Source organism: Theropithecus gelada, chromosome 15 (assembly GCF_003255815.1).
Source record: "Theropithecus gelada isolate Dixy chromosome 15, Tgel_1.0, whole genome shotgun sequence".
Taxonomy (NCBI): Eukaryota; Metazoa; Chordata; class Mammalia; order Primates; family Cercopithecidae; genus Theropithecus; species Theropithecus gelada.
This window is the reverse complement of record NC_037683.1, coordinates 104,488,178-104,500,297: the sequence shown is the minus strand read 5'-3', so window position 1 is coordinate 104,500,297 and position 12,120 is coordinate 104,488,178. Positions and strand designations below refer to the sequence as shown.

General features: G+C 45.8%; 1 protein-coding gene across 3 annotated transcripts in view; it reads left to right on the top strand.

Moving 5' to 3' along the window:
• The window catches only part of NFIL3 (nuclear factor, interleukin 3 regulated), an 85,119-nt gene that overhangs the window by 57,926 nt on the left and 15,073 nt on the right, over positions 1–12,120 (top strand). Inside the window, exon 1 of one of the 3 annotated variants that reach the window (XM_025360782.1) lies at positions 10,977–11,195. The exons of 1 other annotated variant lie outside the window; for it this stretch is intronic. The gene's annotated coding sequence lies outside the window, so the exon portion shown is untranslated. Of the gene's footprint in view, positions 1–10,976; positions 11,342–12,120 lie in introns of those variants that run through there. One more of the 3 variants, XM_025360783.1, reaches the window with a different exon arrangement.

Here is a 12,120-nt window from a genome sequence, read left to right as displayed (position 1 = left end):
CCATTTCAACCTCCTTTGAGTGGCCTTTTATGTACCATAGAATTCGAATTCCACATTTACTAGTCTCTTTTGCAACTGGTATTCTGGATGCAAATTAAGATAAAATTTGATGGTGAAAGAGGGGTGAGGCACACTTCCTGTTGAGTTAGCAATTGCTGCCGGCAGGCAAGGTCATAGAGATGTTGGACTTTTCTGCACCAGCAGTTCCAGGGGCCTGATGATTGTATTATTGTATAAGTCAGCTGTGTCAAGTGTTTTTATTCCGATTCTCACAACTCTGGGTTCTGATCATTTAGAGGACTGAATGTCCAAGGAGGGTGATGGTTCCACTACTTGACATAGCAAATACTTCCTATGCCTAGTGGGGGCAGTGGAGAGAGAGAGAAAGGAAGAAAAGACACACAATTCAATTATTAGGTACTTTGGGGGAATGCAAGAGAAAACCAGGGAAAGGACAAGGGTGCCCGGAATCATTGAAGACGGCTCATACGGATACTATTATTTCACCTGAGGGCAGCATTGCCATGGTCCTCAGGCATGTTCATGCTGACCTCCAATTTCCCTAGGAAACCCTTTAGAGAAGTGTTTGGCAAACTACAGACCTATGGGCCAAATCTAAACTGCCAACTATTCTTAATTTTTTTTTTTTTAATTTCAATAGCTTTAAGAGTACAAGTGTTTTTTGGTTACATGGATGAATTGTATAGTGGTGAAGTCTAGGTGCACTTGATTTTTTTTTTTAATTATTCATATCCTTTTACTATTTTCCTATTGGATGTTGATCTTCTTGTTAATTTATAAGAGCGCTTAACATATTAAGAATGTTAAACTTTTTTCTAGAATAAAAATATGAACTATTTTCTCAAATTTTTTGTCTTTTAACTTGTTTAAGGTGTCCTTTATCAAACAAAAGCTGCTTGACTGTTAATTAAATACATTTATATTTTCTTTTGTAACTTCTGGGTTTCATGTAGACCTGTTCTCCCATATTTTGGTTTTGTACTTTTATGTGTAATTTAACACTTAAATCTTTAATAGTATGGGAATATTTTTATGCTTGGAGTGAGATGAAGGTCTATCCAATGATTCCAGCGTGATGTATTTTCCCACCGTTAGTAGACAGTTAGCATCCATTTTTCTCTACTCTCATGCAATCTGATATCTACCTGGGGAGGCTTGAAAGCTGAAGAAACATGTCTTAGACTTTGTGAAGCTGAGGTTCTGGAAGCAAATTATGTTCCATCATTTAGAAGCACTCATGAGAGCCTTGGTTGTGGAGACAGGTCTCGAAATCCTGGTCTCCAGTGATCCTCATGCCTCAGCCTCCCAAAGTGCCGGGATTACAGGCATGAGTCACTGTGTCTGGCCTGAGAATCAACTTTTTACATTTCTCAAAATATCCGTTAGAATTTTGATTAAGAGACGTTATACTCATTGGTTAATTTGGGGGTAATCATCATCTTTATAATACTCTTAATCAGAAATGTGTTCAATGTCTTTTCTTGTATGGATTCTTTTAGTCATTATTCAATGTTTAATAGTTTTATTTATGTAGACTAGCTTGTACCTTTTTGTTAGATGTAATATTAATTATTTGATAGTTTTTCTTATTGTGAATAAGACACTTTTCTCAAGTGTATTTTAAATATATTTAAATATAATATTTTCTACTAAAATACTAAAAGTTAACATTTATTAAGCACTGCCTAGGCACCAGATATGTTATTTACATTATGCTTCACATGTTATTCAGTCACAAATGAAAATCTATAGTTCACAAAATACTCGTCTAACAATAACTTAAACAGATAGAGGTTTGTGTTTCTCATGTTCAAGAAGCCCAGAGGTAGGTAAACAGGTGCTGACATTGACACTTCCCTCATGGTCAAATGGGTGCTATAGTTCTAGCATCCTGTCCATTTCTAAGGCAGGAGAAAAGGAATATAGGGGCCCCTGCAACTTCTTATTATGCCCCTTTGGCCAGAATGGTGTCAGTTAGCCACCCCTGCCAGGAAGGAAGTCTGAAAGTATTTGATACTTGCAAATCCCAGAGTAAATAAAGGCTGGAAGAATGAGCTTGTAAGTAGATCTTGTGTGAGTCAAACTGCAGCAATGCTCATTCATAATATCCTCACCATAACCTTCAGAGGGCAGCATGACCACAATCCCAAGTGTGCAGAGGAGGAAACTGAAACATAATAAGTCTCAGCAATTTGCCGATAGTCACAGCAATAAATGTAGAATGTGTGCTTTTAGCCATTCTATTACAAATGATTCCCATATGCAGGAAAACTTTTGTTTTTAAATATTAACATCTTGTCTAACTATATTACTCAATTCTTCTATTATTTGCATAAGCTTTAGTTTTGCTATATAAGTAAATGGATATATGGAATTATATCTTCCTTGTAATATTGATAATTCTTTTTTTTCCTGTCTCATTGCAATGGCTCAGACCTTCAAAATGATGTCAAATAATACTGAGTTGCCTGTTTATTTTCCTATTTAAATAGGAAGGACTTTATTGTTTCCCCATGAAATGATTAAATTTACACTAAAAAAGAATGCTTTTCAGATATTCAGTAGTAAAGATAAATATTTTTCAGTAACAAGAAAGTTTTCTTCCCTGGTCTGCAGTTCAAAATGTTTTCCTTTTATCACATCAAAATAGCTATACTTCTGACTACTCTCCAGCTACTTTAGCAATATATATCATACTCCAAAAAGAGTACTAGGAAAGACCTCCCTAAGACCTTCTCACACTAACGCTTTACAAATCAACCTCCCGTTGCTTTTCAGCTCTGCCTTTTCACAGCAGAATTAAGATCTGGCAAGAAACTAAACAACTTCACTGGAATGTATAGGTTCTTATGTGTCAGCAACAGTTTTCATAATACTGCAAAAGACAAGAAAATGGACAATTTCTCTGCAAGACTGAGAGTCGTCTTTCTCTGCTACTTTTAGTGAGGGACGTGTTTTCAGGAAACCTATTTTTGGAAATATTGCTGCGCTTTGAATCTTTGACAGGTTCTGAAAGAAATTGACTGGGCCTGAGTTTCCCAGAAACCGGAGCCTGAATCAAAGCTCCTGTGCTAAGGCTTTCTTGGGAAGTACAATTCTAGAGCTGCAAGAGTAAGAGGAAAAGAAGAGGAGACAGAGAAATAGGGGAAGTACATTTATAAGGACAAGGTACTCTACCAGGTTGACTACAGTGTCCCAAGACAGCACAGACTGTGGCTAGGACACGGGACATCATGCCACTAAACATTGTAGAGGGGAGGCATTTATCTACTGGTTCCATCCCATCTCCTGTCACTCATGGCTCAGAACTAACCTGATGGTGTGCCAACTACCCTACACCTTGGGGTTGTGCTACCTGCTCCTGGTAGCTCCTGGGAAGGACAAGTCCCTGGCCCTCTGTGCTTGTGTGAGTTCCTAAGTGATGGGAGGTGCCCATCTGTAAGCTCTGTCCATCTTACTGGTGCAGCAGGAAAGCCTCGGGAACCCAGGAAGACCCAAGTTAGCTGCTGATGCTAGAAGAGGGAAAGACGTCCAAGTCAACGCCTCTCCAGTAGCAAGCAAGGGAGGCTGGGACAGGTGAGGCAAAGTGGATCCAGGAAGGAGACACACTGGAACTTGCAGGGAGGTCATTTTTACAAAGGAAAGTGGCGTTTTGCTTATGCATTAGGGGAAAAGTCTTGTGTGGTCTGGGTCATTGAGCAGTACAAGTCCCGCACTGGGAACCATCCCAGACAGCCAAGAGCAGGAACAGGAGCAAAAGGAACTCTGGAGCAGCATAGCCCAAGTACAGACACTCCCTGGAGGCCAAAGTCACGTCTTCTTCCACTGTGGTTAAACTGTTCAAGTCCAATTCCACTCGCTTCTAGTCTCCAGCTTGCTTTCTCTAGTGGGTTGAAGACACGCCCTTTGTAATAGCATAGGAGAGCATGTGCCAGTGCATCTCTGAGCTCAGGCTCTGTTCCCGTGATGCCTTTCCCCTCTCCATGGAATGGCAGAAGGATGAAAAGTCTTAATATATGTGAAGCACCCAAGACGGCGTGCACATGCTGTGGTGTTTGAGCAATATTTGTTATTATTCTTACTGTGTAGAGGAACTGAAGCATATAGAGCATATGTAAAGTACTACTGTGCTGTTTCTCCGATGAAGAAACTGAGGCATCAAGGTTTCATATGACTTACCCACGGTCACCCAGCTCTAGAGTCCAGGCTTTGAAACATTTCCCTACACTAATTCTTAATGTATGACACTTGGGGGAAAAAAGCGTTTCAAACAATGTGTGCTTTTTATAGAACGTGTTCTCTGGAGCCAGCTATACTCCTGCCTGCCTGAATAACGTACTGATTGGTTTTGCTACTCCAGGTCCCCTAGGCCTGGGCCTGATCTACATTTCCCCACTGCTCTCCCATGCCGACTTTGCAAAACCTGGGTGTCCATCAAGCTCTTTGCCAGGACTTGTCACTCCCCAAGGTTCCCTTAGTCACCAACCACACTGGCTTTGCTAGGCCTGGCTTTATGTGGTACTCTCTTGAGATATGCCTCCTGTCTATAGAACACCCACACATCTTTAAGACTTTGGTCATAATCCCAGCCTTTAGGAGGCTGAGATGGGAGGATCACTTGAGGCCAGGGTTTTGAGACTAGCCTGGGCAACACAGCGAGACCCTGTCTCTACAAAAAGTTTTTTAATTAGTCTGGTGTGTTGGCATGCACCTGTAGTCCTAGCTGCTTGGGAGGCTGAGGCAGGAGGATTGCTTGAGCTCAGGAGGTCAAGGCTGCAGTGAGCTATGATCATGTCACTGCACTCCAGCCTGGGCAACAGAGGAAGATCCTGTACCAAAATTTTTTTAAAATAAAAAATAAAAACTTTGATCAAATTCTACCCTCTTTCAGGAAGTACTTCTGCCTCTGCTTCAATGGAATGTGGGTCTCCTCTCCTTCAAGCCCCTCTTGGTACACGGTCTGGTCTTTCCAGTGACAGTTACTACACCATGACAGTATTTGAGTTATGCTTTTAACCCACCATCTTCATCTTCCCCTTAACCTCTAAGGGCCTGGCTTAGTTTCTGGCCCCTGCTAAGTAGTCAGTAAATGTGTATTAAGTGAGAGAGTGAATGAATGAGTGCCAAGTCTAGAGCAGGCATGGGATATCACTCAGCTGTTCAAGGGATGCCTGGCACTCAGCAGGTGCTCCATAAATGGAAGAATGAATGAATTCCAATCCCCATCCACCTCTGTTATTCTTTCTTGTAGATGTACGTGCTCACTTGTTCATCTCAATTGAATAGGATCCTGGCAGCGTAACAAGATTTGTTATGTATATGTAATTAATATGGACACGCACTACATACACATGCACACACACAAGCATTTGGTTGATGATACCATTTTTCTGATGTATATTGATTATTTTATTGGGTTAATATTAATAACAATAGCTAACACTTGCTAATATATCAGGCACTTTCCTAATCAGTTAATAGGTACTAATTTTATCCTCAGAACAAGTTGAGATACTATAATTATAAATGGTTGTCAAAAGGAGAAAGTGAAGCACACAGCAGGTGAGAAAAGTAACTTGCCCACAGTTACAGAGTTCCTGAGTGGCTGTGGGCAAGCTGGGATGTGGACACAGGCCTCTGGATCTGGGTCTTCAGCACTGGGCTCTACTGCTTGCAATTCCTGGTGACTGCCCAAGAGCTGGCTCTTTTATCATCCTGCCAGTACGCGGACTCACAAAATCCTCCACAGACATATATGCACTGCCTGAGAGCAGCATCACACAGCAGCAGCTGAAAACACGGTGGCAGCTGAATCTTGAGCACTTCTGAAAGTTTCTCAGAAGACCAGAAATGTGGTCAAGCACCCAATTTCCGGACTTCTTAAGTGCATTTACCAAACTGATAGCATTTGCTTTAATCTCTTGCTGAAACAAACCACGCCTCCAGAAGACAACTTTTGTCTCTGGAGTTACAAAAGTTGGTGGGCAACTCAACAAGGTAATTTTCTCTTGTCCATGTTACAATTAGGCCAAGGGAAGGTTATGAATGAGCTAGTGCTTGTCATAGCTGCTTTGCTGCAAATGCCACATTTGCAGGTTTTCTTTTCTGCGATATATGCTGGTGGCATGTTAGTCGACCCACGCTAATGAGAGAAGGAATGTGGCTGAGCATCTGGTCGGCTCCCTCGGGTTTCAGATGAAGGAATGGACATTCAGAGACGTGAAATGATCCCCTTGGTGAGTGTGGGGTACAGAATGCACTAGAATCCCAGCTTCTCAGTTGCAGCTGTGTAGCTCTTTCCAGTAAACTATCCTGTGCATGACTTCACAAAAATGTTTAGATAAGCTTTACTTCGTTGATTTGAACTGGATTGCAATGTGGACCTGTCATGTCTTATTCCTGGTGAAATGATTTTTGTTAGAACGTATTTCACAATTTTCTATTTCATATACTCATAGCCCTGCTAGCTGTGTCCCAGTTGCTGGCTGAGTGCTGCCACAATGCTTGCTCCATCGCCAAGATGTTGCAATGAACACGATTAGCTGCTCCCACAGTCTTGACCATTTTTAGTGTATTCTCTTGCTTCCTACCCACCTTTTTTTGTTAATGTCCCTTATTTTGGCACCCTTACTCACATATACCATTTAATCTGAATGAATAAAAATGCTTACTGAAATGTGTGCCATCTGTTGTGGCTGAATTTAAAGACACGTTTCAGTTTTTGTAACAGTGTACTTGCAACATTTTCTCTTCTTTGCAAAATCACCTCTTTCTGGTCTTTTCCTGGGTCCTTTGGAAATGCTTTGAGATGTATTCAGACCATCAGCTGCTTTTGTCTGGGGAAATCATGTCGTTGGTGTAGAGATCTAATTTCTTTCTTAGCTTGAGCAAGAGCTGCTTAATAGGAAACATTTTGGCTTCCCACACTTTAAAGCCATCGCTTCTACAGGGAATGTTATTTGACCATCTATTACCCAATTTCCCACAAAAGCTAGTTTTTGAAAAAGAAGGCCAAGCATGCTGATAGAACTCCTGCTAATGGAGCCACGTGGCAAAGTTAGGGGACTGAGAGGCAGAGGCTGGAAGACAGAGTGGAAATCTTAAAAACTACAATGTCTAGGTTGTGGCTGGGATAGGTAGGTGCAAGAGCAAAGAGAAAAGTGGACGTTTGGTGGAATGAAGGAATCCCAGGGAGTAATGAGGATCTGAATGACTGGAGAAAGGCCAAAGGAAAAAAGAATCAATAGAGTGAATCAAGAGAAAGAAATTTAAAAAGATAAAAGGTCAACAAAGGTAGAAAAATTACAAGAAAAGGCAAAGTGGAAGAGGAAGACAGAGGTGAAAGATTAAAAATGGCATAAAGAGCAGAAATAAAAGTGCATGAGTGAAGGAAAGAAATATCATTCCAGGAAGTTTCTGCCTCAACAGTCAATGACTCACTGCATCAAAGCCAACATCCCAGCATAAAGCACACACTGATGGGCGTGGGGAGGAGAACCTCACTAAGGCTACCATGCTAGCTCACATCTTAAAGCCTCCACTTGAAAACAAAACAGGTCTGGTGCTGTGACTTACACCTGTAATTCCAGCACTTTGGGAGGCCAAGGTGGGAGGACTGCTTGAGCCCAGGTGTTTGAGACCAGCCTGAGCAACACAGAGAGACACCGACTCTAAAAAAATATATATTAAAAAATTAGCAAGGCATGGTAGTGTGCACCTGTAGTCCCAGCTACTTGGAAGGCTGAGGTTGGAGGATTGCTTGAGCCTGGGGGGATCAAGGCTGCAGTGAGCCATGGTCACGCCACTGCCCTCCAGTGTGGGCAACAGAGCAAGATCCTGTCTCAACAACAACAACAACAACAACAACAACAACAAAACTATATGCTATGGATTCCTAGAAACTGAACTTTTGTTCCTGGAGTTTAATAAAAAGACACAAGATGGTCCATAAACATACTACAGTGGAAAGAAAATGGTCCTGGCACACAGGAGCCCTGATGCAGGCTGCTGGTCACCAGACCAGACAGGAGGTCACCAAAGGGCTTTTAGTTATCGACGTTTTTCAACAAAGAAATCCAGAAATCCAATGCACAAAACACATAGGGTGGAGCTGCACAATTTGGTTGCCAGGTAGGCAGCCTGCCTTTTAGTCACTGAGTCCCCCCTCTCTGCCCCGTTACCAGGACATCTCTGTAGAACTCCTCTGTGAGAGGACTCAGACTGTCCAGCTTCCGGGTAGGTAAGTTCTGCAGTCTTCTATTTTTTAATGAATTGCTTGCCTAAACTGAAAATCAGGATATTTTACCAAAAAAAAAAAAAAAAAAAAGTCAACTTTCTTTTGAATAATTGGAGCTGTGGGCTCTGCAGTCTTTTATTTTTTAATGAATTGCTTGCCTAACCTGAAAATCAGGATATTTCACCAAAAAAAAAAAAAAAAAAAAAAAAGTCAACATTCTTTTGAATAATTGGAGCTGTGGGCTCCTGGAAACAGCAATTGATGAGNGTCAACATTCTTTTGAATAATTGGAGCTGTGGGCTCCTGGAAACAGCAATTGATGAGAGCTGAAAACTAGTATTCTTCAATGGGTCATCTTCTTTTTGCCACAGTCCATGTGTGACTAACGTCCTGAATTCTCATTACCCATCTGATTTTACAGCTACTCCTGCCTAGTGAGGTCCACTGTAAAATCCCTGGGATATATATATGGCCTCTTAGGGATGTTCCAGCTCAAAACATTCTGCAGCTGTAGAACAATTATTACTATATTAAATTAAATCATTACTAAATTACAAATTCCTAATAAATTCCCATTTTAGTAAGAAGTCACTGTTTTAGTCATTCTGTTCTCAAGCTATAGCTCTTATATTTGCTTAGTCAGAAACCATGTTGGCAGTATAATAAAATGAATTAGAATGTGGTTGATTGTCTTCTGCTGGTAGTTCTCATCCCTGTCCCAGCCACCTCCTCCCTTGCCCCTGCCCGCCATCCACCCCCAGCACTGAGAGGTTGCTAAGAGCAAGAACCCCTTCCTCCTCCTCCTGAGAACCTCACAGCCCAGCTCCACCAGCAGGCACATGCTGATGTCTTCCTAGAAGCCTCCCTATCCTGGTTAATTTGTGTCAAATATCTTAGGTTTTTATGCTCCATTTACTCGGGTTAATCTGCAAATACTTACCTACTCTGTGAATGTTCTAGGATATATATTAGACACATCATCACTTGGGCCCTGGGGACAGATCCTTCATCCTATTGTTTAGTGGTTTCCTAATCACCAGGAGGAGCTAAAGAGTTATTTTCTAAGCTGCTATCTCAGACACCTTTTGCACTTCCTCTGATTTCCAAGTTAGATGGTAACAGTGAATGATGCACAAATATAATACATACACAATCTAAAATACTCCAAGTAATTCTAGGAGCATCCAATTTCAAAATTCAGCATAAAGAATACGTTTCCAGGTTGAGAGAATTCCTCCAGCATCACCGCCTGGGGTGGCTCCCGGCACCTTCTTTACCTATCTTGAAGGTCGAGTTGTCTTTAAAGGAAGACATTTACTACCCATTCTACAACGACTTCGAAATTCCATGAAATTATTCAAAATGCACAACAAGGTGAGGACACGTGAAGGGGAGGGTAGACTATGCAGGGCAGCCCTGGATTTCTAAACAATAGCTGCATTTCTGACCCCGAAAAGGCAACTGATTTATGGATATGATTTTGATTTCATCTAGGAGAGGTTTTGAAAGGTATAAATAGGCATTGTAAGGTTTTGGCAAAAAGGAAACTATCAGTACATTTGAGAAAAGTGGCCAGGCGCAGTAGCATGCGCCTGTCATCCCACTACCAGGGAGGCTGTGGCCGGAGGATCTTTCGAGCCCAGGAGTTCCAGGCCAACCTGGATAACATAGTAAGACCCCATCTTGAATTATTATATACGTATGAGAAAAGTGGAGATTATAAACTAAAATCAGGATTTGTTCTCATGAAGACAGTCAAGCTTGGAAAATGTGTAGTCGAGGGGATGTGGATCTTGCATTAGTCAGCACCGGGAAGATGGCTTCGGGGAACACGCTAAGCCCATATTGTACGTCTGAGTTTTCAGAGCCTTGTTAATAGAGCTGTATTACCAGATAAATTACGAACAAGAGTGCGTTCAAAACCACAACACTGCCCCGGGAGGCTTACCAAAAACCCAACTGACAGGTGCTAAAAAATTTTTAAATATGACTCGGGTGCTTACGATATTAACTGTGCAAGAATGGGAAAGGTAGAAAAGACAATCTTGGCGAGTAGATCTGCTGCTCATGGCAGACACTAGGGATGGTACCTGGGTGTTCACTCTGCTCTTCTCTTTACTTTGGTTATTGCTTTTTAAAAACGAAAGGGGCAAAAAAGAAGTGGAAAGTCGTGGAGGCACTCGGCCCAGCCCCCACGTAGTTCAAGCAGAGCAGGAGGGAGCTGGCTGGTGGAGGTCCTGCCCACCTGCCACACTCCGTATTTGGGCAAGCCTGTGAGTCACTGTCGGTAACATGGCTCCCTTCGCTAAGGCCAGCACTGACCCACTATCCATGTATCGGTAAACGCAGGGAGTGTGCCACGTGCCTTGACAGTCCAGCGCGTAGACTTAAGAAGTCGCGGCTAGGTGCTCTTTTCCCCATTTTTTTACTTCTCTTCCGTAGCCCGGGAATTTGGGAGAGAAGACTATCGTATCCAGTTAGAGGCAGAAATGACACTAAGCAGCTATCAGCTCAAGATCACAGAAGAGATCCCGCGCGGTCCTCTCAACCCCCAGCACCAAACGCCAGTGGGCGTCCCAGTGGGGCGCACCCGGAGCGCGGACCTTCACATCCTCCGAGGAACGCCGCACCCGCGTGGCGGGGGTGGGTAGATGGACCTCAGCGAGCCTCGTTTCCTAGTCGTGTTACGCAACAACTTTGCAGCCGTCATCTTCGCCCTAATTGTGCAGGGGGCGGCGTTTTGTGCGTGGAGCTTTCCCTCCCGGCTCCGGGCCGTCGCGGCTCTCCGGAGAGGCGCCGGGGCATTTTAATCGCTGCCTCCGCCGCGCAGCCCCGCGTAGCTGTCCGGCCGCGCCAACCCCTTCCCCGCCGCAGCGCGCCCCGAGTGTTGGCAGCTTGCCAGCCGCCACCCCCCGCCTTCCCTCCTGCCCACCCCAAGGTAGGGCTCCTCTCGGGAGTGTGCCGGGAAGGGGAGGCCGAGGTCCCTGCCACGCCCGGGTAGCCGCAGCCCGCAGTGCTCGGTCGGCAACAGGTAGCCCGGCCGGCTGCGGCTCTCAGGAAGACAAAAAGCGCCTCTGCGAGCGAGTGAGGGTCGCGGGGTGCGCAGAGCCACCGCAGCGACCGGGAGGGTAAAGGAAGCCAAGAGCGGACGGGGCGGTGGGACTGGGGGCTCCCGGGTTCCTCCGCAGGCTCGCTCCGGTCGTGTCGGCCGCGCGGGCCGTTGCGCAACCCTCATTACGCCGGGCATGGGGCGCCAGCGCTCGCGGGCGCTCGGACGGCGGTGGCCCTGGCCGGGGAGGGACGCAAGCTGGTAGTGGCGCCGCCGCGGAGGGGGAGCTGAGGGCGGGGAGGCGGGGCGTGGCCGCGGAGAGCCCGCCCCGGCCCTCCCCTGCCGGCCGCGGCCATTGGCGGCGGGCCGGGGGCGGGTGCAGGCGCGGCGATTGGGGCCGCGGCCGCCAGTCACGCGGGGCTGGCGGGCGGCGACGTAGCGCGGCGCTCGGAACTGACCTACTAACACACATCTCTCGGCGCGGCCACGGCGCCCGCGGACCCGGCGCGCCCGCCCGCCTCCCGCGCCGCGCCCTCGCCGCCGCCCGCCTCCCGCCGCGGCCCCCGCGCCCAGCTTACAGCCCGACCCCGCACACTGCGCGGCCAGCACCCCGCGCCCGCCCGCCCGCAGCGCGCCAGGGGAGCAGTCGCCGGGCCCCCGGCCGGCGGTGGGCGGAGCGCTTACCGTGTTCCTGCTCTCGGGCCGGCGAGGAGAAAGAAAGGGGCGGCCGCGAGTCGGGCCGCCGGCGCTCGGGGCTCGGGCCGGGCCGGGCCTCCGGGGCCGCGGCGGGAGGCGGGCGGCGGCGAGGGCGCGG